Source organism: Rhododendron vialii, chromosome 13a (assembly GCF_030253575.1).
Source record: "Rhododendron vialii isolate Sample 1 chromosome 13a, ASM3025357v1".
Classification (NCBI taxonomy): domain Eukaryota; kingdom Viridiplantae; phylum Streptophyta; class Magnoliopsida; order Ericales; family Ericaceae; genus Rhododendron; species Rhododendron vialii.
Genome location: NC_080569.1, coordinates 22,866,088 through 22,889,665, shown reverse-complemented (window position 1 = coordinate 22,889,665; position 23,578 = coordinate 22,866,088). Strand labels below are relative to the sequence as shown.

The window sequence follows — 23,578 nt, the reverse complement described above, 5'->3', positions numbered from 1 at the left end:
ATGCGGACTCTTAAGGATTCGAAATTGAATCGTTCGTTCGAATTTTGTTGGAGTCTCCAAGGGTATGATTCGAATCCTTTTTTGTTGTTGGGTTTCTCTATCTCATATTCTGGGTTTTATCTTTTTAATTTTCTGAACCAATTTCCTTTTTCAAATTTTTTCGTAGTTTCAACTTAATTCTAGGGTTTCGGCTTTGATAAGTTCTCTTGGCGAAATGTGGGGTTAAATATCTTGATTTATGGATGTTTTAGTAGCTGAGGGTCTGTGTTCCCGTATTTTTTCAATTGATAATTATCTGGAATTTGTTGAGTTCGAGGAGTTGAGTTTTCCTTTCGACAAAAGAGGAAAAGTTCTGTTGGGGTACTATTGACAAGTATTTAAAACTGGGTTACTCAGATTCAAAGGCGAGAAGCTTATATGCCTTTCGCTGATCAACTGGAGCACAAGAAGAGCAACCTGTTGCAAACTCTCATAGCATGTGTATGTGCCGTTGCATATTTCTTTCTCTGAAAATTTATACTCCTTATAAAAGGGAGAGATGTTTGTCGATTTTTTATCCCTTAACTACCTCCCCTTTTTCCCGGGCAAGAAACACACTCCCATTACCCTTTCCTCATGCCCCGACCATCGCATCCCTTCCGTGGACTCCAAAGTCCAAACATCACACATGCAACCAACCAAATGGACACACCCAGCCGCCTCCCCAACTCCTTCATCCATTGTCCATCCCTCCCCCTGTCTCTCTCTCTCACACACACACACACTCGCTCAGGGTATTCTTCTTCTGATCATTTTAGTTTTCTTTTCCTTTCAATAAATCTTTTTCTCAGCCGTCGAATGGAGTTACAAAGTGTTTTCCCGTGGATTCGGTAGCAGATACATGGAGTCCAAAAGCCTCTGCAATCCACCAAACTAATGTTGGTAGTGCGGTAAGTAATCAAGATTGTTGAATTTCATCTGTTCAACTTCTTCCTATTTTTCCTTTCCGCTTTCCTGTTGGATATGTTTTATAGTTAATTTTGGTTTAATCATCTATAAATGATATTGCAAATGCAGCACCCATGGCATTCCAATCTTCAAATTTTCTGAAACATTCAAAAATCAGATGCAATACCTTCTGAACGTGGCACCGCTTTCCCTTGCCAAAATAGGTAACTATATTATGTGTACAAAACTTCCATCAAATTTCATATTGAAACAGTTATTGTGAACATCCATATGCTCCCATTTCTACTTGCATTTTACATGTTGGACGAAATGTGCGAGAGAAGCTTGTATGGATTATATCTTATCAATTAATTTCCTTAGTGGATCCGGCATGGATTATATCTTATCAATATGGAGTAAACTTTTGGTGTAATGGACAATGCTTGGTAAGTGTTTGATAGGCTGCACGAATGAAATTTTAATTCGAAAATCAATGTGATTATGTGTTCGAACTGTGCTGGAAGGGAGACCATGCACTAACTTTTAGAATCCCCCTTGCTTTTTGAAGAGAAAGTTGACTCATGACTTTTCCTTAATGTTCTTAGAAATAAATTTAGGAGAACCGGTAAATCGCAACGTTCGGAACTTGTGCCAAAAATTGTCATGTTACATTATTTTTGCTTTCCTAATCTATCAAATCAACATTTATTTTTTTTGCACTTTTATTGTCTTTGTCGAAGATGACTATTTGGCAAAACAGTAAAACAACCAGCAACCACCCATCATTTACTGTTACACCCATTATCAACATTTATTACTGTTCTTGATTGAAGCATTTCTATTTGCAATTCCTGAATACTTTGAAAAGCAAATCTTCCTGTATTTGGTTTGTTCCTTTTGATCCAACAGTCAAAATCAAATTCTGTTGGTATACGTCAATAGAGGGGATGAATTGGAAAATGGGCATCACATCCATTGGATGAAATGGATATGCAAGATGAGGGCACATAACCATAAAACATGCTGTGAATGGCAGCATTGGCAGGGCAACAAAACTCCAATGATATCAATGCCATATATCTATGTCAGTTATATTGGGTCCTTCACAATGGCTTGATGGATATATATGAAATTTGATTTCATAGACAAAGGTATTTAATGCACATGCCGATGTAATCCTTCAAAATGCATATTGGCAGAGGCGATTTGCCTAAATTTGTTGACCTTAGAAACTGAGACAAATCAAATGTCAATATTTATGCGACGGGCCAAACAAACCATGGTCACCAATATAGATATCCACATAGCTGTACGTTGTGGGAAAATGCAGAGGGAAACGCTGTACCACAATGGGGCTCTCATTCGGTACTTTTACAAACTCGCCAATGTATGGGCATGAAACATTCTTAGGTGTTCTGTTTACTCTTTAGGAAGTGATTGTATTAGGAGCGGATTACTTATAGATGTTCTGGTTGGCTTGCTCATTAGGTCAGCTTGGACTCCTTGTGAATGATGGCGGTTTTTTCGTCTAGATACCTTAGAAATCTCTTTTATTTTCTTCTTGACTGTTAATTTTACAGTGCCCATGTTCGTAACTGATAGGAGGGTTTCCTGTGATGCCATCATGCCACCATCTAGAGTGACTTTTTTTTTTTTAAAGATTGTGTACCATTTAGGATACCTGAGTGTCCAAAGTAACAAAACTTTAGTTTTGCCCTTTTATTTTAAGTTTCTCATCCTGTTCTTTTTACTAGATTGTCTACTTATAATCAACTCGGCCCATTCAACTAAAATCTTCTAAGTTCTAACCTTTAGCACAAAGTGGCAACATAGCTTGCTTTTAAGTTTTTAACCGCTACCAATTCCAGCTCCAGCATTATCTGAGGCTTAGTATCTCAAAGTTTGAGTTCTATATTTCTCTCTCTCTTTTATACTTACGTTGGTTGTAAACCAGATGGCAAGCGCATGATCCTGTGGTTCAGTATGGGGCCCATCATCTTGTCAACTCCATCCAGTAGAGGTCCAACTCATTGTTCCCTTACAATCTTGCGTAGATTGTTCACGCAAAAGCTGAGGTATATCCAACAATTTCTCTATTACTGTTTTCAAGCAAAATATTTGAACTCGTTATGTTTCTTGAAAATGGTAATTGTCCATTTATATGCAAAGTTCCAAATACACAGCCACAAAACACTCGCGTTGACTTTTTCGTACATAACTCACCTTTCGATGGTTCATATCGGTTGGTAAAGAGATTTGTCAGAGAGAGAATCATATGATCAAGCAAGCCGTTCTTGCAGACCAGGCGTACATAGAGTTACAATTAGGCAATCCTCTTAAAGCCCTTTTGATGGCGAGGTCTCTCTTAGAACTTCCCGTATGTTCCAGAATATATGTATTTCTCGGAAACATGTACGCAGCTCAGTCTCTCTGGCTACTAACCGACCAAAGGAAGTTTGCCGAGCACTTGTTAGTTTATTTGTTCGGTGGGAGACACGTTGAATCGCGTAAAGTGAAGAGGACCATGAAAAAGTTTGAGAGGATTAACTTGCGGATTTTGAAGAGTCAAATAGTGGACTGTTGGCAGCCCAAAACCTGCCCCAAACCAAATCACAAGATTTTGTTCCTCAAACCCGAAGAGGCACGTGGGACACTGGATGCAAACCTAGCTGCTTTTTTTGCAGTGAAGAGGCTCACCGGTTTTGGGTTCAAGCTTTGTTCTCAATACCTAATAGCTAGAAGCAGTGCTTCCAGCGATTTACGTGCATGATGCATCTAATGTTTGGTAAGAAGTAAAGTTCTCTCCAAGTTGGAAGATTGTAGTCAAATTAGATTCGTCTTTCAGCAGTTTACTGGCACAAGGCTTTTTGCTTTCAGTTGGTCGCATTACCATTTTAGGAGGTAGGTTGAGTTCCTTTCTCTCAGGATTTGTAACATATACGTATTTTCAACCTAGGGAATCAGATTTTTATATATTTTCACATTTCAAGAATTAAAAATTTTCAGACCGAGAAACTATTGGAAGGGGAAAAAAAACATCAAAGGTAATGATGGAATCTCAGGCTAACAAAGGAAATGGCAAGGTGACTCATATGCAAGGATTGTCAGAGTGTAAAAGTACTCAATGGAATACCTATATGCGACCACACATTGAGGTACAATGCACACTCATTTTGCTAACTGCACCATTCCTTTGTAATAAAATGGGCTTATGTATAGTATGTTTTCTTGCTTCCTCCAGGTAGCATTGTTGAACCACCAGATCGACTAGAATAATAAAATAATGCTAATCATAAAGACCCACTCAAGAAAAAAAACTCTTCCAATAGTCAAATGATTATTTCGAATGTTTACTCTTAATTTATGTGCACTTCTATTTTGGTTTTCACTTTTTAATAATGATTACTTTCAAAGGAAACCCTTGGCGGCCTTATTTGTAAGTTGTGTACATTGGATCAAATTACAGTACAAAGGCTTTTCGCAAGGGTGAGATTCAGTCTTTGAAAATTTTAGTTTCCCTTAGAGACGTTAGTGGAATACAATCATACATTGAACCATTACAATCATAAGCACTAACCATTACTATATTTTAATATTTGATGTCTCCGAACTTATTGAGACACCCAGCTCCAAACAAAATTACTATGCCTAATGGTTGGGCAAACGAACATACGATGTGCAACGCACGTGCTGACACCATTAGTAATAGCTAAAAAGGTAATCATTGTAGCTATTATTTTGTGATGAGTGATACCCAATGAGCTGTTATAACGTTTTTGTTCTTTCAGGCTTTGTGCAGACTCAGAATGAATGTAAAGCTTGCCCAAATGGGGTTTCACTTCCCGAGTGGATTCTTAAATCTAGGGAAATAGGGACAGACGTACAGCTCTTATTTTGGATATGCAACTGAAAAGATATCAAACTGCATATTTTGTAGCATTTGATGTAATTTTCTTTTTCAGGAAGTCCCATTCCGAGTGTCTTTATTTGGAAAGTAAAAAGCTTTGGTATAGCTTCCCTTCTTTTCAACTGTATTTAAGAATGATAACTTTCCGCTGGGAAAAAAAAAATCCAAACAAGACAAAGGCCCATTTTGGAAATTTAGTATCAAAGATTCGTTCTTTAAACTTTCTGCCTGTCAAGTGATGAAAATAGATTGGCATAGACGCTATAATTGCGAGGTGTTAAGCTCATATATAGGAAGCACTCAACTGCCGGCCTATAAGACATGCAAAATGTTCTCTTCAATGTTAGTATGTTATACAGTTTCTTTTGATTGGAGCTGAATGAAAATAATTAGAAGTAACATGGCTGCCCCTTTCCATTTTAAGTCCAACAGGTGGTCTTCCATGCAAATTTGAGGGTGTACTTGAATCATCACTTGAAAGTGGATATCATAACAAATGCGAGTTCTTGGTTGGAAATTCTCTGCAGGGCAATTCAACTATGGGCTTTGTGGTTGGAAACTTCAGGTAGTCAATTTATCTTTTCACATCCTGTCATTGAATTTTTCTTTGTATTTATCACAAACAAGGACCATTCATTTCAAGGAAGGTGTGGCTGCTTTTGAAGAACCTACGAAGTGCCCAGTATTAAGAAATATTTGTTGCCTCGATTGGTTTTGGAACATGTGGATGCGATGTTATGATGGTTTAGTACGAATCAGAGTTTACATACTAGATCCAAAATGTACTTGTTTCCTTGAATCGATGTTTCCTCGCTCAAATACGGATCAAAGCTTACGTACTTGATCCAATAAGTATGTTGCCTCGAATCAATGTCGCCGTCATTGAAAAAATTGGATCAATTTTAAAGATCCCGAAATTTGCGTTTTGCTTCGGTTGAAAATAAAAGGACCATGTTTGCTTGATGAGATGCAAATAAAGAAGTGGTTCCCGAAATTTGCGTTCTGCTTCGGTTGAAAATAAAAGGATCATGTTTGCTATATGAGATGCAAATAAAGAAGTGGTTCCTGAAACTTACGTTTTGCTTCGGTTGCAAATAAAAAGATCATGTTTGCTTGATGAGATGGAAATAAAGAAATGGTTCCTACTTCCTAGTAGTGTGTGACTACTGACCACACAAGATAAATACGTGACGCTTAGTAGGTGTTTAAACAACTAGTTAAATGAAGGAAATAAAAGTGATAAACACAGGACAATTAGTAGGTGTTTAGACTAGTCATGTAAAAAGAAAATAGTGATTCCTAGTAGGTCACGAAGTAACAAAAACTCTGTGCATGTCATATTATGTTACCGGTTAAACAATGGTTGATAGTAGGTGAACAAAATTACCGGCCACAATATGTAGCTGGTCACTGAAAAAGTGATTCCTAGTAAAGGGCTACCGGCTACCGTGACAGTTTGTCTAAATCTTGTTAGGCCAAGTATCTTTGATAGGTTTAAACCATATTTTTCTCTGATTCAAAAGAAAGACATAATTCATCTCATAAGTCCTGTTGCCTCCATTGATTTTGGAACATGTGGATTCAATGTTAAGTAGGTTGAATATTAGCCCTTGAGAATTTCATAAATATACCTTCCCATGCATGCATTGGTCGCAAAAGTGTTGGTGAGGATATTAGAAGACTAGAAAGTGGTGTTCTTTCTTTGTCTGGAACTTTTGGGAGAGTTTGTGACATGATCAAGTGGAAAACATTGCAGACTAGAGCTATCAAAATGTTGGTTCTTGTGAGTATAACTTCATGTTATTGTGTGTTTTCCCATTTAGTTATTTCTGTATTTTTCTCTGTGTCTGGTTCTTTTTGTAGAGATTATTGTTAAATGTTGAGGATATTCATTTGGGGAATCATTTCTATGTAATCGATATTGCAACAGGATGAGTCTGATGAGATGCTAAGCCGAGGTTTTAAGGATCAAATTTATGAGGTCTACATATACCTGCCACAAGAGCTTCAGGTGAGCTTCAAGTATCTCTCTCTCTCTCTCTCTCTCTCTCTCTCTCTCTCTCTCTCTCTCTCTCTGTGGATAGATATTGGTATTGCATTCGGGATTTAGGGATGATTTAGTTTTTTTTTAACAAGAAGGGTGATTTAGTTTAGTAATGAAAATCTTTGTCATGGTTCATGTGTTCCTGATGCTGGTTTATGACAATTTTGTTTGTAGTTACTTATCTAAGCATGCACCTAGCTTGTGCTGGGACATAATTTGGGTTTGCATTACAGTAGTTCACTGCTTAGACATGGCGATGTGTCCGATCCTGCAGGGAGTGGCATGGTTGAATATTTAAAATGTTTGATATTTGAAATTTATTGCAGGTGGTTTTGATATCTGCTACCCTTCCTAATAACATTTTGGAAATGACAAGCAAATTTATGACCGGTCCTGTTAGGATTCTTGTTAAACGTGATGAGTTAGGTAACTTTTCTTTTGCTCTTTATCTTCCTTTTGAGTTTTGAGAATCTAAAATTCAAATTTCATTCCTTGTTGATTGCTTTTTACTATATTTTCCAAATATTACAGGGTATCAAGCAGTTTTTCGTTGCAGTAGAAAGGAAGGTGTGGAAGTTTGATACTTTGTGTGATCTTTATGATACCCTTTCCATCACCCAGACTGTTTTTTTCAGCAACACAAAGCGGAAGGTATTGGTTTCAATGGTTTTGTTCATGATATTGTGTGTTGATGTACTTAATGTCTCACTGTGATGCAAATAATCTAGTCTACAATGCGTAAAGAGAGCACCATTTGGTGTGACCTTTTTTTTGAAGCCGTGTCACGAAAGTGTTTCCCAAAATTGCCCCCCTTATTGATCTGTTTCCTAATCTCATGGGTGGTTAAAGTTTGGGCAAAATAGTAACTTCTCAATTTAACTACTCACCCCCGTTACTACTCAGAAACAATAACTGCCCAAAAAAAAAAAAAAAAGTTTCCCAAACCTCGAACAATTCCTTTCTATTTTCTTATTCACGCAAACAATGGTACTGTTTCTCTCTCTCTCTCTCTCTCTCTCTCTCTCTCAAACTACTCAATTGCAGTTCTGTTTGCTTTCACAATTTCTTGATTTGTGACACAAAATTTGGAAAAAAGCCAAGGAATAGGTTAAAGATTTCACGTTAAATTGCAGCAGAACTGAATCAAAATTCATCCCTCTGTCTCAAATTGGGTTTTGTATAACTTCCTCTCTCTCTCTCTCTCTCCCTCTCTCTCTTGCATGTTTGATTATAGGTAAGCAAACGAGCCTTTATGCATGTGCAACGATTATGCCGTTGATGTGGCCGATCAAACCATGCGGACTCATAAGGATTCGAAATTGAATCTGTCGTTCGAATTTTGTTGGAGTCTCTAAGGGTATGATCTGAATCCTTTTTGGTTGTTGGGTTTCTCTATCTCATATTTTTGGTTTTGTCTTTTTAATTTTCTGAACCAATTTCCTTTTCCAAAATCTGTTGAATGAACCAATTTCCTTTTCCAAAATCTTGAAATTGAACAGGCACAAACCTTCTCTCCCTCACTGGTCGCCGTCTCTCTCTCTCTCTCTCTCTCTCTCTCTCTGTTTTCTGTTTGCATTTTGTTATGGGTAAATTAGATCTTTAAACATAGTAATACGGTTGGGGTCTAGTAAAATAAACACTTCCTCCTGGAGTATTGGGATGTCCGATCCACACACCATGAGTCAATCAATTTGATGCAGGAACACCCTACCCCTTATGGGGGCCCTTTCTTTTTTAGCATTTTCTTGGGGCCTCAAGCAGTGCCTTTATGCTTATTGCTCAGAATGAATTCTCCGTTTTGTGACTTGATTGGCCTCGGCATTAGCTTCTGTGCTTTACCCTTTACTGGGTGTGTTCAATAAATTCACTACCTTAGTATAGTTGGGGCAAGATTTGTCCAAAATACTAGTTTCTAATTAGCTCTTGTACAGAGAGGTTTTATGCATAATGAGCTTTGTTTTTTTAGAATATTATTATTCTGCGTAGATGGATAAGGATCGAATTGATGCGAACTTAAGTGAAGTTGCAGTAATTGAAGCCGCCACATAAGCGGTAGCTAGAGGTGTTGCAGTCATTGGAATTTTTAAAATTAGGACCCTTATCCGTGATATATACCTAGGTCATAGCTTGTCACGAGAGACTGAGAGAGGAGAATTATATAAATAGAATGTTGTAGGCTAGTAATAAGCACTATATGTACCGTCTGATATCACTCTCGAAAAAGATATGGTTGTGTCCTTTGGGATTTTCATAGATTTGCGAGACTTTCAATAAAAAATGATTCTTCCAACCAACTTTTCACATTCCTGTGAGAGATCAAGTGATGATTTCCTTACATATGGTTGGACTTGGGCATAATGTGAGATTCTGGGTGATTGGTTCACCACTTCCCGCTTTCAGTGATCGATGGAAACAATTCACTTGTGTTTTTTGATTGTTTTGATTGCAATTCTGCAGTTGTATGCAGAGCTCATTAGACTACCGGGTGGTCCGGGTGGTTCTAGCCTTCAAAAGTACTAAATAATTGAAGATTTTCTCACTAGTTTGCGGTAAGTTTGAAGAACATATATTAAGAATTGACTTCTTTGGGTTGGTTTAGAAGGATTTACTATTTTCTTTGGTTTCGTACACCGCTGTCACAGCACTCATGAAACCTTTATGTGCTTATTGGCCTTAATGCTTTTGTTAGGTTTGGAATTCATAGACTGGATGTTAGATAGGGATATGGAATTTTCATTATGTAGTTGGATTTTTTTAACGAGCTTTTACGGGATGGTAAATGTACTACTTTTTGTTTTTTAACGTGGAGGTTTAAAAGTGCTTGGGAGGTTCTATTTTTGACATACTATTGTAGGTGAGTTCGTAACCTTTACTTGAAAATTACTTTTCTAGCCAAATGATGGAAAAGTTTTGTTCTGGAAATTCTTTTCCAAGCGTCGACCAAGCACCAGAAAAGAAAAAGAAAAAGTTTGTTGTGTGCGAAACACTTTGCATGGAAAATATTATATGTTGTAAAATGTTTTACGCCGAGACAAGCGGACCCTAGAACTCATGGGACTTGCAAATCCATGAAGATGCGAATTAAGGAGAGGGCGTACTACAAGATAATGTACATTAGCTTACACGCTATCTTATTAGTTACCCCTATACTGTTTACCACATTTCCTCCTCACCTATCTCAAAGCCCTAATCTTTGACATCTCCATCTTCTATGCATCAGTGTGATTTCCAATAAAATCAAGGGTAACTTTTAATCTCTCCCTCTGTGTTTGTGTGTTGAAATCAATCAAGCTAAAAGACCTGTAGTCGTTTATGTTCTCTCTCTATGCTTGTGGATGAGGTTTGTGTTGTGTTGTATATCTAAAGGTGTTAAATGTGTAGATCCTAAGGTGGGCATTGTTATGTTTTTTCAATCTTTATGGCTTCCCTATAAATATACGTTATGTGCAAAAGGTTTATCTCGAGTCGCTCAATTTCTTTCTTGAAATTTGTTTGTTTTAGTCACTGTTTTGTGTTACTGTTTCTGTAACCTCTATCTAGCTTGCAAAGAGAGGGAGAGTGATGGCATCTGGATGGGGGATAACAGGAAACAAAGGGAGGTGCTATGATTTCTGGATGTACATCAGCTAGTGCATGTCTCGTTGCAGGGAACCCAATGACTGCTCTCTTCTCAGAGAAGACTGTCTCGAGTGTCTCCACCACTCCAAAGAGGTCATCTCCATCCCCCAACTCGTCTTTTTCACTCCCTTAAGTCCATCTTCTGTGATTGTTTTGTTGGTAAGTGGTAACCAATATCTAACATTATTGTCAAACTTCCTCTGTCATATCTCATACCCTACCAATTTCCTGTAGACAATCAGCAACCCAATTCTTCAATCAAGTAAACTACCACTCTACTTTTAAAGGGATGGCAACGGGGCGGATATACGGATAATCGTACCCGATACCCGAAAATATACACGTACCCGAATCCGCCCCGATAACCGAATGGGTAGAGATTAGTTGCCCCATAAACGAACCAAATGGGTTTCGGGTATTCCCCGAACTGAATGGATACCCGATTTAAACATAAGGAACAGCTATAGATCTTTACGAAAACATCTCTTCTTCCTACCTGCAATTGGAGTACAGGAGAGAAAACATACTAGATTCATACACAAGTGACAGCTACAGATCTGAGCATGAGGAACATAGTAGTAATAGTAGAAGAAAGAAGAAGAAGAAGAAGAAGACCCATTTCTCCAAACACGAGCTCCATATAAATTAAAAAAAAAAAACAAACATTAAATCCCAAAGAGGGGATGAAGTTTAGACAGAGGGAGAGTTCCACTCGAGTTATATGAAAGCGAGAGAGAGCGAGATCGAGGCCAGACAGAGAGGAGGCAGATCAGACGGATAGGAGGGAGGGAGATCGACGGGGAAGAGGGAGGTTGGCCTCTGAAGCGGCGCTATGCCTTTGTGAGAAGCAAATATGTGAAACTGTGAAAGCCCTAGGATTTTCGGACTATCTCTCCATATATGATATTATATTATATGTAATAGACAATATATATTGGATATTATATATATTTAAGAGTTTGGTTCGGGTAACAGTTAAACCATGACCGAACCGATACCCATTCGGTTATCCAAGGCCTCAACCATACCCATATCCACGGGGAAAATTTCGGTTATGGTTTGGGGAAAATTTTCGGTTACGGTTTGGGTACCCATTGGTTCGGTTCAAATTGTCGTTCCTAAGTCTTATGTCTTTCTGGGAAATGTTTGATCTAAAATTTTCATGTTATCCATTGGGCGTTAATGTTGTATGCTGTGGGATTTTGTAACCGAGACATAAATTTTGCACTTAGAAATGACATCTAACATATCCTCTTTTCTTAATTTCATTGCTTATATAACTATCATAGTTATTTCACTACAAAAAATAGCAAATATATTTCATCCCCATTCCTATGAACAACCAAACGTAGAAAAACGAATCATCATTCGAACCTTATTCCATTCCATTTTTTCGGGTTCCCATTCATTGCATTCCATTTCGTTCAAACATTGATACCATTGAACCAAACATAGACTAAAAGATTTGGTATTAGGGGGAAGAGAATTGTAATACAAAACCTTTTGGGGTTGTGAAAAGGAAAAATGGGTATGCCCTTAAAAGCTCCCGTAAATGTGATTTCAAAACTACCCTGCTATTCATGTGAAAGGAAAACAGTGACTCTTAGTGGGTGTAAGGTCTACTAATCAGCAAATGATAAGAATTCTGAAAGTTAGGATTTCAGATTATGAAATCGGAAAACCAATGGTTCTTAGCAGGTTAACGAGATTACTGGCCACAACATGTTGCTCCTAGTGTAGAGCTACTTGTTCCTAAATAAGTGATTTCGTAGTAGAGGGCTAATAGCTACCTGTTAGCACCTTGATTTCCAATGCGTGCTAAGCTTGGCTAGCAGTGGCACCTTGCACCGTAGCCAATCAGTAGAAACGAAGGCGTGAGGCAGTCATGTCTTTACAAGGTGACCCGATGGTGTCGGCACTAGTCCCTTAGGCAAGTGGCTGTCGTGATGCATGTGAAGGATTCCAATAAGAATCCAAGTATGAATGCCCGCTTTAACTTCTAGCTTTGAAAGACCAGGAACCTTGTTCGGAGCTGGCATGACTGTACAAGTTCCTTTCCTATTTTTACACAAAGAGCTTTTTCTATTTAATATAATTAGGAAAGATTGGCTTCATTCCCTTCTCTTCCTCAAATCCCACACTCGCCTACTTAGTTAGGTCAATCAGTTCCTTGACTGATGCCATACTTCACTAATTCAGTCTTTTCTATTTGGCCTTAAAGAGCAATAGACTCTTCCTAGTGTAGCAGCTAAGACGATTCGTTCAAAGCACCACTTTCTTACCCATAAGCATAAGCAAAAGTAGCAACACGTTTATCCCGTCTGGGTACATACCTATGGCCATGAGCGGGAGAAGTGGAGGCGGGGGCACCAGTAGATCGGCGCCATAGTCTCAACAGATTGGATTGCCTTCGTAAACTAGTCTGGCTTACAGGTCTGATTCTGATTCTGGCTCCTGCTAGCTTCCTTCTCTTCCTTTCCTTGCTAGCTCCCTTCTAGCTCTGGAGGGATCCCCCTGTCCGGCATTCCTTCCTAAGGTCCGGAATAGAGTAATAAGAGTAATAGACGTAAGGCCTTCCCCTTACTCTTTTGAGACTGACCTTCACTCTTCAAGCTCCGCCCCCCTTACTAAACCCCTCTCTCTATAAAAAAGAAGAAGCCCTTTCTCCTTTTCTTTTAATAAAAAGGGTTGCTTTGAAGCCGTAGCTTGTTGGTTTTTCCATCATCCACAACAAATTGAATGAAACCTGGCAAAAAAGAAGTGAACACTTTGCTGAGGAACGAAGCTTCATATTTGTTTTTCTTCAAACCCCCAACCCGCTCTCGCTCACCGCTACTAACGGGCCCGATGATATCGAGGCATGGATGCTAAACGGGAAGCAGGCTTGTGGGACAATGCAATCAGCAAAACGGCCAAGTACTTGGAGCTGGGGTTAGATCACGAAATTGGCATGGTAGGCGTGAGTTGGATCAGGCAAAACAGTTAACGACGGTTACAGATTTCTGCATATGTTGTTGGTAGCAATGGACAGGTGTCCCGGGCAGAAACGAGCAGTTGTTGGCAGTTGTCGGTGACTCAGTAATTCTGCACGTTGTTGAAGCCGTGGACAAGTGTCCAAGGCAGAGAAGGCAGAGGCAGTTACGGGCAGTTCCAGGTGGATTCAAAATCCAGTGTGCTGGCTGATTCTGGCTAAGCTAGCACAGCCCTAGGGTAGTAGGGGGTGTCAACTACAAGATCATGGGTTTGCCCCATGATCTCATGTACTTGGTGGTCACGTTTTGGATTGTATAGCCTATTTAGGCAAGGCATTTTCGTAGCCTAAGGCAGAGGGATGTTCTGTCTAGATTCTTGAGTGTTTCCTTTGTAAGTTGGTGCTTAATAAAGGTTGGGACAGTTCCTGTAGCTCTTGGGTGTGTTCTAGATGTTCAAACATAAACGGAGTGTGTGAGTAAACACTAATTGGTTGAGACCAAGTTGCTGGCAAACTTGGTGCCATCACCGGCAAAATTTCTAGGCGAAAAACAGCTCCGTGACACTACCCATGATGGAATTTGCCAAAATTTTGTTGGACCACGTATCTTTGATGGGTCTCACATATATGTCACGCTGATTCAAAAGAAAAGCCCTTTTCATCTAATAAGTCAAGTAGTGAGAAATAATTACTGCCTTAATTAGTTTTGGAAGTGGATTCGATGTTACGTCGGGTTGATATAGATCAAAATTTACGTATTAGATCCGAAGTGTACTTGTTTCCTCAAATTAATGTCGCCCTGCTTGAAAGAATTGGATCATCTTTATAGATCAAGAAATTTGCGTGTTGCTTCGGTTAAAAGTATACATACCATGTTTGCTTTATGAGATAGAAATAAAGAAGTGGTTCTTACTTCCTAATAGTTTATGACTACTGACCACACGAGAAAAACACATGTAAGTTGGTAGGGGTTTAAACTACTAGTTATGTGAAGGAAAAATAATGATAAACAAATGAAAGTTAATAGGTGTTTTGACTAACAGAAATTTGAAAGTGAGATAGTGATTCCTTGGAGATGTAAGAATTTTGATCACTAAATAATAAGAACTCTGAAAGTGTACATTTCAAATTACGAAAACGGAAAAATAGTGTTCCTAGTAGGTTAACGAGACTACTGGCCACAGATTGTAGCTCCTAGTAGATGAGTACTTGTCAATGAAAAAGTGATTAACAGTAGAGGGCTACTAGCTACCGAGGACAAAATTTGTCAAAATCTTGTTAGATCGATTACGTTTTATGGGTCTAAAATATATGTTGCTCCAATTTAAAAGTGTTGGGCCTGAAGTGCCCTCGTGGATTTGGTTACAAGATGCCACTCCCTACGATTACTCTAAAAGCAAACTTGCGGGTGCGATGTCGAATGTCATAAAAAGACTTAATTGAAGCTCTCCCTAACACCAATTAGTTTTAGGAAAGATTGTAGAAAAGCAGTCCGATAAGTGGTATCAGAGTGGGTTGCTCATTTTTTTAGGATTTCTTCCTAGAGCATCTCCTTAGCAATAATGAATCTGAACACCAACATGAATCATCCGTCTAGTTACACACCTATCTTGGATAGTGAAAATTTTGATTATTGAAAATCTAGAATTGAGGCTATTACGAGGTCTGTGAATGAGGAGGTTTGGAATTCTTGCATCAGGGGGTATAGCCTTCCCATGAAAACAGTAGAGGAAAAAAAGGTCCCCAAGCTTACTTCTGAACTATCTACCACGGAAAAGGTGGCTTTGTAGGCTAATAATCGTGCCTTAGATATATTATTTAGTGGTGTTGATGTTAATGAGCATTGTAAGATTGCTAATTGCGAGATTGCAGAAGAAGCGTGGAATATTTTAGTAACTTGTCATGTGGGAATGGATGTTGTTAAACAATTTAAGTTAAAAAGACTAACTACTGAATTTGAGATAATCAAAATGCAAGAGGATGATACGTTTAACCGATTTTACTCAAAATTGATTGCTATTATCAATAGTTGTGAAACCCTCGGTGAGCCTACTCCTCCTTTTATGGTAATTAAGAAAATATTGAGATCCTTGCCTGAACGGTTTAAGATGAAGGTCACTATGCTTAAGGGTAAACGTAAACTCAATGAAAATCTGTTGAAGAAGCGGTAGGCCTCCTCCAAACTTGTGAAGCATGAAGCTGATGTGTCACAACTTGAGTTTCAAAAATCTAAAATTGAACCTTCGGCTAAGCTGATCGCTTTTTCAAGCTCCCAAAGCGAGTCTAGGGATTTAGATTGTGACGGTGAATGTGATCTTGAGGCAATGGCTTTATTTACCAAAAAATTCAAAAAGTTCTTAAGAAGAATGTGGCTGGTAGTGATGGGAATAAGAAATTCGGAAACAAAGGAAAAAGTAGTTTTTGAGTTGTAAAGAAAAGAAAGGGATAGAAGGTCCTCTTGCAGGTCCTAAATGTTATGAGTGTCATGGTTATGGTCATGTTGCACATGAATGCATTAATAAGTTGAAGAAAAAGACTAACTTCAAGGCAATATAATCTGGGATGACGATAGTGAGTCTGATAACTCTGAGGAAGAACAAGTAGATAATGCTCACTCTGTCCCAAAATGTTTGTCCGGTTCGCAAAACGGAGTGTTAAAAATAATACAGTTTTTGCAAGAAAAATTCAAAAGTTTTTCAACAGCTTGCTAGATATCAATGAGTATTTTTAATTTGTGAAAAAAGTTTGATTTTTTTCTTGAAAATTTTTCATTATTTTTAAGTTATTGTTTTGCGGACCGAACAAACAATTTAGGACGGAGGGAGTACAAATTTTATGGCGTTTGGAGCTTCTTTGTAGTCAAACTTTAGTGATAACGAGGAAAGTGAAGAAGTCTTAAGTTTTGATGAGTTAAAAGATTCCTATGATATTTTGTATACGGAGAGTATGAAGATTAATGAGACTAACTTAAAGTTGGCTGAAAATTATAATAAGTCTAATGTGGAATTAGCGACAGTTAAGAAACAAGTGGTAGAATTGAAAGGGTTGTTGAGCAATGTCACTAGTGAGAAAGAGCAGCCGAGTAAGGAAGTTGAGAGTTTGCAAGAAAAGAATTGGGTCTTGATTGAGTTAAACACTGCCTCGGACGGTAAATAAATTTGTTAAATGTTGAGATTGATAATGCTAATATTCTATTTGAGCATTTGAATACACGGTCAAGGACATTGGATAATATTCTGAGCAGACAAAGACCGGCAAGTGACAAAACAAGGCTTGGATTATATGAAACTTTGTCCTCAAAAACAGTCGGAGGTAAACCAACTGAATGAGTTGGAATCAAAGAAGGTAATGCCGAAACTCCGTAGTATAGATACGGCTAAAAATGTGATTGGAAAGGCTCATAATATTAGAAATGGCAGTTTTGCTAAATTCACTCCATTTGTCACTTTTGTCAGATTAAAGGTCACATTAAACCAAAATGTTTTCAATTGCATGGCTACCCTAAGGTTTTTGACACTATAAAGATACAACCAAGGATGGCAGTATAGGAAATATTATGCCCAGTCTTTTTAAGTACAAAAAGGTCAAGAGCTTAAAGTCAAAATCTTTGAAAATCAAAAGAATTTTGGTAAAATTCGAACTAGACAGATTTGGGTTAGAAAAAGAGATTTGTGCTTTATTTTTGTTCACACTACTTTTAAAGCTCGTAATTCCCATATGTGGTATCTTGACAATGGTTGTTCTTGTCATATGTCTGGAGACAAGTCTGTGTTCGTTAGTTTTGAAAATTATAACGGAGGTATAATGACTTTTGGTGATGGGAACACTTCAAAAGTTGTAGGTAGAGGGACCATACGAGCTCCTAGGATAACTTGCCTTGAAAATGTTCTATAAGTGGACGGATTAAAAGCTAATTTACTTAGTATAAGCCAAATGTGTGATTCTCATCATGAAGTTCGATTTTCTAAAATTGACTGTTATATTTTGGATTAAGAAGGAAATAGTGTCATGCATGGTACTCGTACTAATGATAATAGTTATGGCATACTCCCTACTAGTGAGATAACGTGTCACTCTATTAAGTTAAGCGACACTAAACTTTGGCACCAACGTCTTGGTCACATTAATTATAAGGATTTATCTATATTGACTAAATGTGAATTGATTAGAGGTGTGCCGATATTCAGCAAATCGAAAAATCATGTTTGTGGTCCTTGCCAACTCGTAAGCAAATCAAGGCAACTCACAAAAAGTCCATTGGGATAGCTCTACTAAGAGGCCTCTTGAACTTCTTCACATAGATTTGATGGGCCCTTTTAGAGTGGAAAGCATTGTAGGTAAAAAATATATATTTTTGTTGTAGATGATTTTTCTCGCTTTACTAGGGTAAGGTTTCTTTGTGAAAAATCCGAGACTATATCTATGTTTAAAGTTCATGTTAAACATATTCAGAATGAGAAAGGAATGAAAATCGGTTGGTATTACTCGTATTTGTTCAAATCATGGAAAATAGTTTGAAAATTCAGAATATGCCAACTTTTGTGATGAACTCGGTATTCGGCATGAGTTTTCAGCTCCTAAAACTCCACAACATTATGATGTGGTTGAGAGGAAAATTTGTGTTATACAAGAAATGGCGCGAGTTATGCTACATGCTAGGAAAATTGTTGTAGGTTTTGGGCAGACGGCTCCTTGTTATGTGATCAATCGTGTCTTAGACCTGGTACTATGAACACCCTATGAGCTATGGAAAGGTAAAATACCAAATGTTAAGTACTTTAAAACTTGTCAGCAAATGCTTTATCATGAGAGATGGAGCATTTAGGTGAGTTCGATTCTAGAAGAATTTTCCTAGGCTATTCCACAGATAATAGAGCATCTAGAGTCTATAATAATCGTACTCGCAGTTTCATGGAGTCCGTAAATGTTGTAGTTGATGAAAGTCCATTAAATGAAACAGACATTATCTCTACCGATATGTATGAGATTTTGAGTGATCAGGACACAGGTGACGTGGAAGAGTCAAATTCAAGCGACGATAATCTAGATGCAGATATTCCAAAAGAAGAGCAAAAAGATGATGAGCAGGATTGTGAAATTCATGACGAGATACTACCATTGAACCCATCAGCTTGAGTAAAGCTCAATCATCCCACAACTCAGGTAATCGAAAATGTTGTGGACCCAATGAAAATTCGCAGGCAGCTTAGGGATGAGATATCGTATGTTTGTTATGTTTCTTTAGTTGAGCAAAAAAATATTAAGGAAGCCTTAATTGATGGTTTCTTTAGTTGAGCCAAAAAATATTAAGGAAGCCTTAATTGATGAATGTTGGTTTGATGCAATGCAAGAAGAGTTACATCAGTTGGAGTGCAATAATGTTGGGGAATTAGTTCCTAAGACCCCTCCTCCCCAACCACACGCCCCCCCGCAACACACACACACACACACACACAAAATCTAACAAACAAGGTATTGTAGTTAGAAATAAAGCACGTCTTGTAGCTCAAGGATATACGCAGGTTGAGGGAATTGATTTTGATGAAACATTCGCTCCTGTAGCTAGGCTAGAATCTATCCATATTATGTAGTTGTTTCATATTATCCACACAAAATTGACCACGTGTATTGTTTAAACAAAGCACTCTATGCGTTAAAACAAGCTCCCCGAGCATGGTATGAGAGGTTGACCATTTTTTTGTTCAAGTAAAGACTTTGTTTGATTGAGTGTCAATAAAACGTTGTATGTCCAGCATAAGGGAAAGCATTTACTTGTAGTTCAAATTTACGTAGATGATAGTATTTTTGAGTCCACATCTCCTTCTCTGGTAAATGAATTTTTTAATTTTATGCAATGCGAGTTAGAGATGAGCATGATGTGCAAGCTTATATTTTTTTCTTGGGTGACAGGTACGTCAAATTAATTTTATCTTTAGAGCTTTCATAATTAAGTATCTACTTTTTGTTTGGGACCCTGTAAAGCAAATATTTGATTATGAGAGTTGTAGAGACAAAAATTAATTATGACCTTTTAGAATAAAATGATCAAAAAAATAAGATTTTCAACCCGGCTCAAACGGATTGAAAATATGAGCGCTTAATTTTTTAACCATATTTTTAATTTATAAAAAGTCAAATTCTATAAAAGGAGCTCAATTTTTTTTGAAAAAATATTATGTGTTAGCCTCTATAAAATGCCACGTAAAGCCCTGATATATTAATTATGAGAACTCTAGAAATAAAAATTAATTATAACCTTTTAAAATAATATGATTAGAAAAAAAAAATCTTCCCACTAGTTCAAATGGATTATGTCATTGGAGTTATCCTAACTGGGGAATGGATCGTGGAATTCTTCACGAGGATCTCTTTTAGGAATTCTTTGGACAGTTTTGGAATTTTCTGGAATTCCAATCGCTGCAGAAAAGTATTTACCCTCATATCAGTGTTATTATGTTTGTCACATAATAAAAGTACTGCACGAGCAAGAGCGCGATTGTAAAAGTTGAAACAACTTTAGATCCAAGAAACATAGCAACGTTGCGTCACAATACATATGAGACTCACAAAATTTGATGTAATTTCACCAACTGTGAAGGGCCGAACTCATGTTGAGTTTTTACCCCGGGTTCTTTCATGATACAGAGACTTGCAACATCGATCGATACTTGTTGGGCCACACGGACGCAGCGTGGCTGCGATGCCTTTACAGATTTCTCCCTCCCCGGTTCTTATTGCCTCAACTCCATAAATGAAACAAACTAAATTCCCTGCCAAAGAGATGGGGCTCTAGGTTTGTCAACCAAAAAAGAAAAAGAGAAAATAGAAAGGGAAAGAAGCTAATTCCTATGCTATCAAAAGAGAAAATGGGAAACCAACTCTTTTCAAAGTTATTTATAGGCCAATTGGAGTCCTGCCGCAGCAGTATAAAATCAAATCATAAGAAAAGTGTTTGACAATTTCCCAGGCGCATTAAAGTTGGAGAGAAATTCAAAAGAGGCAAAATAAAAAAGTTGTTAAATCTCGTATTGAGCTGATTTATAAGTTTTTCTGTTAGAACATTAAAACTCCAGTGAAACTACAAGAATGGTAGGAAAAAATTTCTCTCTATGCATGCATCATTTTGACTTCTGCCGACCAGAATTTAATTAGAAAGCAAAAAAATTAGTAAGTTAGTAATTAATACACTACCAAGAACAATTAGGCTTGTTTTGGCTAAAGAAGTTAAGTGACCTTTTTTTATTTTATTTTACTTTATTCAAATTTTTTAATTTGCATTTTGTTTGTTTTGCGTTAAACTTTTGTAAATTATTGATTCGTCTCAACAAAAGAGGAGTCGGAAAAGTTAAAAATTATGAGTTTCAATTATGATTGAAACTCATAATTTTTTGAATGAAAATAAAGAGTAAAAAATACGCTTTTTGACTTCTTCTTTTTTGTCTTTTTAAAAAATTATGAGTATCGATCAATTTTTTTTACTTTTTCAATTCCTCTGATCACATTGAGCGGTTCGGATCATCAAAATTCAATCGAAAAATGGGAGAAATGGAGAGGTATGCATTTTAACTAAAATGATGACCCTCTCATGTGAAATGACACCCTTAAATTCACATTCTGTACACATTGAACTGTTCAGATCATAAAAATTTTATCGGAAACTATAAGATTGAGATTTTGAGATGTTTTTTTTAGATATTTTTATAAATGTCTCCGGAAGCGCTCTGCGTGTGTGTATATATAATAAGTCAAAGATGGTAAAGGTGAACAATTGCAAAATGAAAATGATTCACGATGTTTCCCCGGGTACACATGAGAGAATGATCACACCCTCTCTTTATCCATAGATACAATCATAGAAATAATTAGCTCCGTCAACTTGGACTAAAGCATGTCTATAAAGTTGTATAAAACAGATATAATAAAAAAAAGAGAGATGTCAATGCTTTAAACTTTAAGCAAAGCCAAGATACTGTCCTAAAACCGCCACCACTCCTTTCATTTCATCCTGATGCATCTTCTAAAATATACATACATATCTATATATAAACAGATAAATAAAGAAATAAACATACCTATATTTATCTAAATACCAACCACCACTACCACTAATTTCCCCACAAAAAGAGGGAGAAGAGAATGGGGGCATAGAACAGAATATGAAAATGTTATTTTTATAATGAATTAGGTGTTCGGATCAGTTTACGCACATCTCGTCTAATCTTGGGAACCCAATCACTCCGCTTGCTTGCTCGGAGCCCAATTAAAACTTGAATAAAACTCTATATGGATTGGCTCTAAATTAAAGAGTTGATAACACTTAAGATGTTTTGAATCAGCTGAGACCTTAGGTTAAAAACAAATCTCTAAATCTCAGGCCTAACCCACTGGGCCAACCCGTAACTAGGGTTGAATATGACGATGTTGGGTGTGTTTGGTAAGGTTGTAAGCTTTTTGATTTTGGATCCAAGCTGTCATGAACATAAGTCAAAAGGGTAAAAAATTGATGTGCAAAATAAAAATAATTACCTTGTTTCAAGTTCAATTGACAGAAGAGTATGATCACCGCAAGACTCAATCCTAAGCTACAATCATGCAAAATATCACGCTGTCCACTTTGAATAAAGCAAGTAAAGATCTTTAAAAAAGACGAGCGCCTAGTTTCTTATATATCGGATAAAAATAAGATAAATTATCGTTCCATTTAATGATCCTACCCGTTTCTTTTATACAAGTTTCAATCTATTTATCACTAGTGTATGCCCGTGCCTAAAGGTACGGCTCAAATAATTAGCACATGGAAACAAATACTGAACTCGCATGTAATATGCGGCTCAAACAATTACCACACGTAAATTAATACTAAAATTGCATGCAATATACAAATCCGTGTCTAACAGATTCAACTATGCGATAAACAATAACGCAACATATCCATTAATAAAAAGGAAATGGGTAGCAAATATACAAAGAATGATGGAAGAACTCACCTCGGTGGTTTCGGTGAAGTAGATTTTGGTGGTATTGAACTTCCAGAGAGAGAGAGAGAGAGAGTAAAGAAGAAAAATGTGAAAATGATATGAACGAAGTATAGAAAATTCTATTTTCGGTGATTTCCGTGATGTACGTTTGATAGCCTAGAAATAGGAAAATGAATGTTGGCTTTGATTTCGGTGATCTCGGTGACTTTGATTTCAGTTTTGTACAAAGGTTATATATGATTTTGGTTTTTCATTTGAATAATGCTGGGTGGTTTTGAATACCATGCCTTAAGAGGAGTAATTTAAGGGGGGGGGGGGGGGGGGGGGGGGGGGGTTAATACATTTGGAAACCTTCATTCCTTTGATCCAACGGCTATAACCTTATCATTAAATACGAAGGAACGACTGTAGATGCATCTATGTTTGTATGTGTAGACATTTTGGTGGAAAACCGCTATGTTTTATAATATAGATTCGTGTAGAAAGTCAAGTTGATTTCACATCGATATTTATTTGAAGGAAGCATATTTTTTTCTAGAGAAATAGACGATCACTCTATCCATACATTTCTTTTTTTATGTATTGACCAAGTCTTTATCAATGTTTAAGCAATTTGAGTGTTTGCATAGACCACAAACACACATAGTTCTACTAAATGAACGATTAGGGTCGTTAAATGAAATTTACCATAAACACATAGAGTCTTACTAAATGAACGACTCGGGTCATTAAATGAATTTTACCTCACAGGAGAGAACCCAGGATGGATCTTCACATGATCACAGGATAAAGCATGCCATATAAAGAGATGATTAATAAGGCAAAAGAGTACATGCTTTAAGCTTGAAGCAATCCCCCCCACCCAGAAAATTAAGGATTTTCAAACCACCACTCCTTTTCCTCCAGAGGCATCCAACATTCTCTTCCACTATAGTGTCAAAATGCCTATATGAACCCAGCTGATCCACAACCACGAATCTCCTGAAAAAAAATTCATAAATGATTACTAGTGTTATCTTCTAGCTGGTAATCTTTACTCAAGTTTCTGAAAAGATGGGTGCAACAACGTCCCCGGTTGAGGTAGGCACGAGAGGCACCGTGGCATCGCTTGTGATGAAGGAAATTGAGTATTT

The 23,578-nt window shown here is 37.3% G+C and overlaps 1 long non-coding RNA gene across 1 annotated transcript; it reads left to right on the top strand.

Moving 5' to 3' along the window:
- Positions 1-751: 751 nt before the first annotated feature.
- Positions 752-18,830, top strand: LOC131313450 (uncharacterized). Its single transcript, XR_009196200.1, has 6 exons — positions 752-929; positions 1,057-1,151; positions 2,882-3,002; positions 5,259-5,399; positions 9,336-17,804; positions 18,469-18,830. It is a non-coding gene; the product is annotated as an uncharacterized LOC131313450 (long non-coding RNA).
- The last annotated feature ends 4,748 nt before the right edge of the window (positions 18,831-23,578 follow it).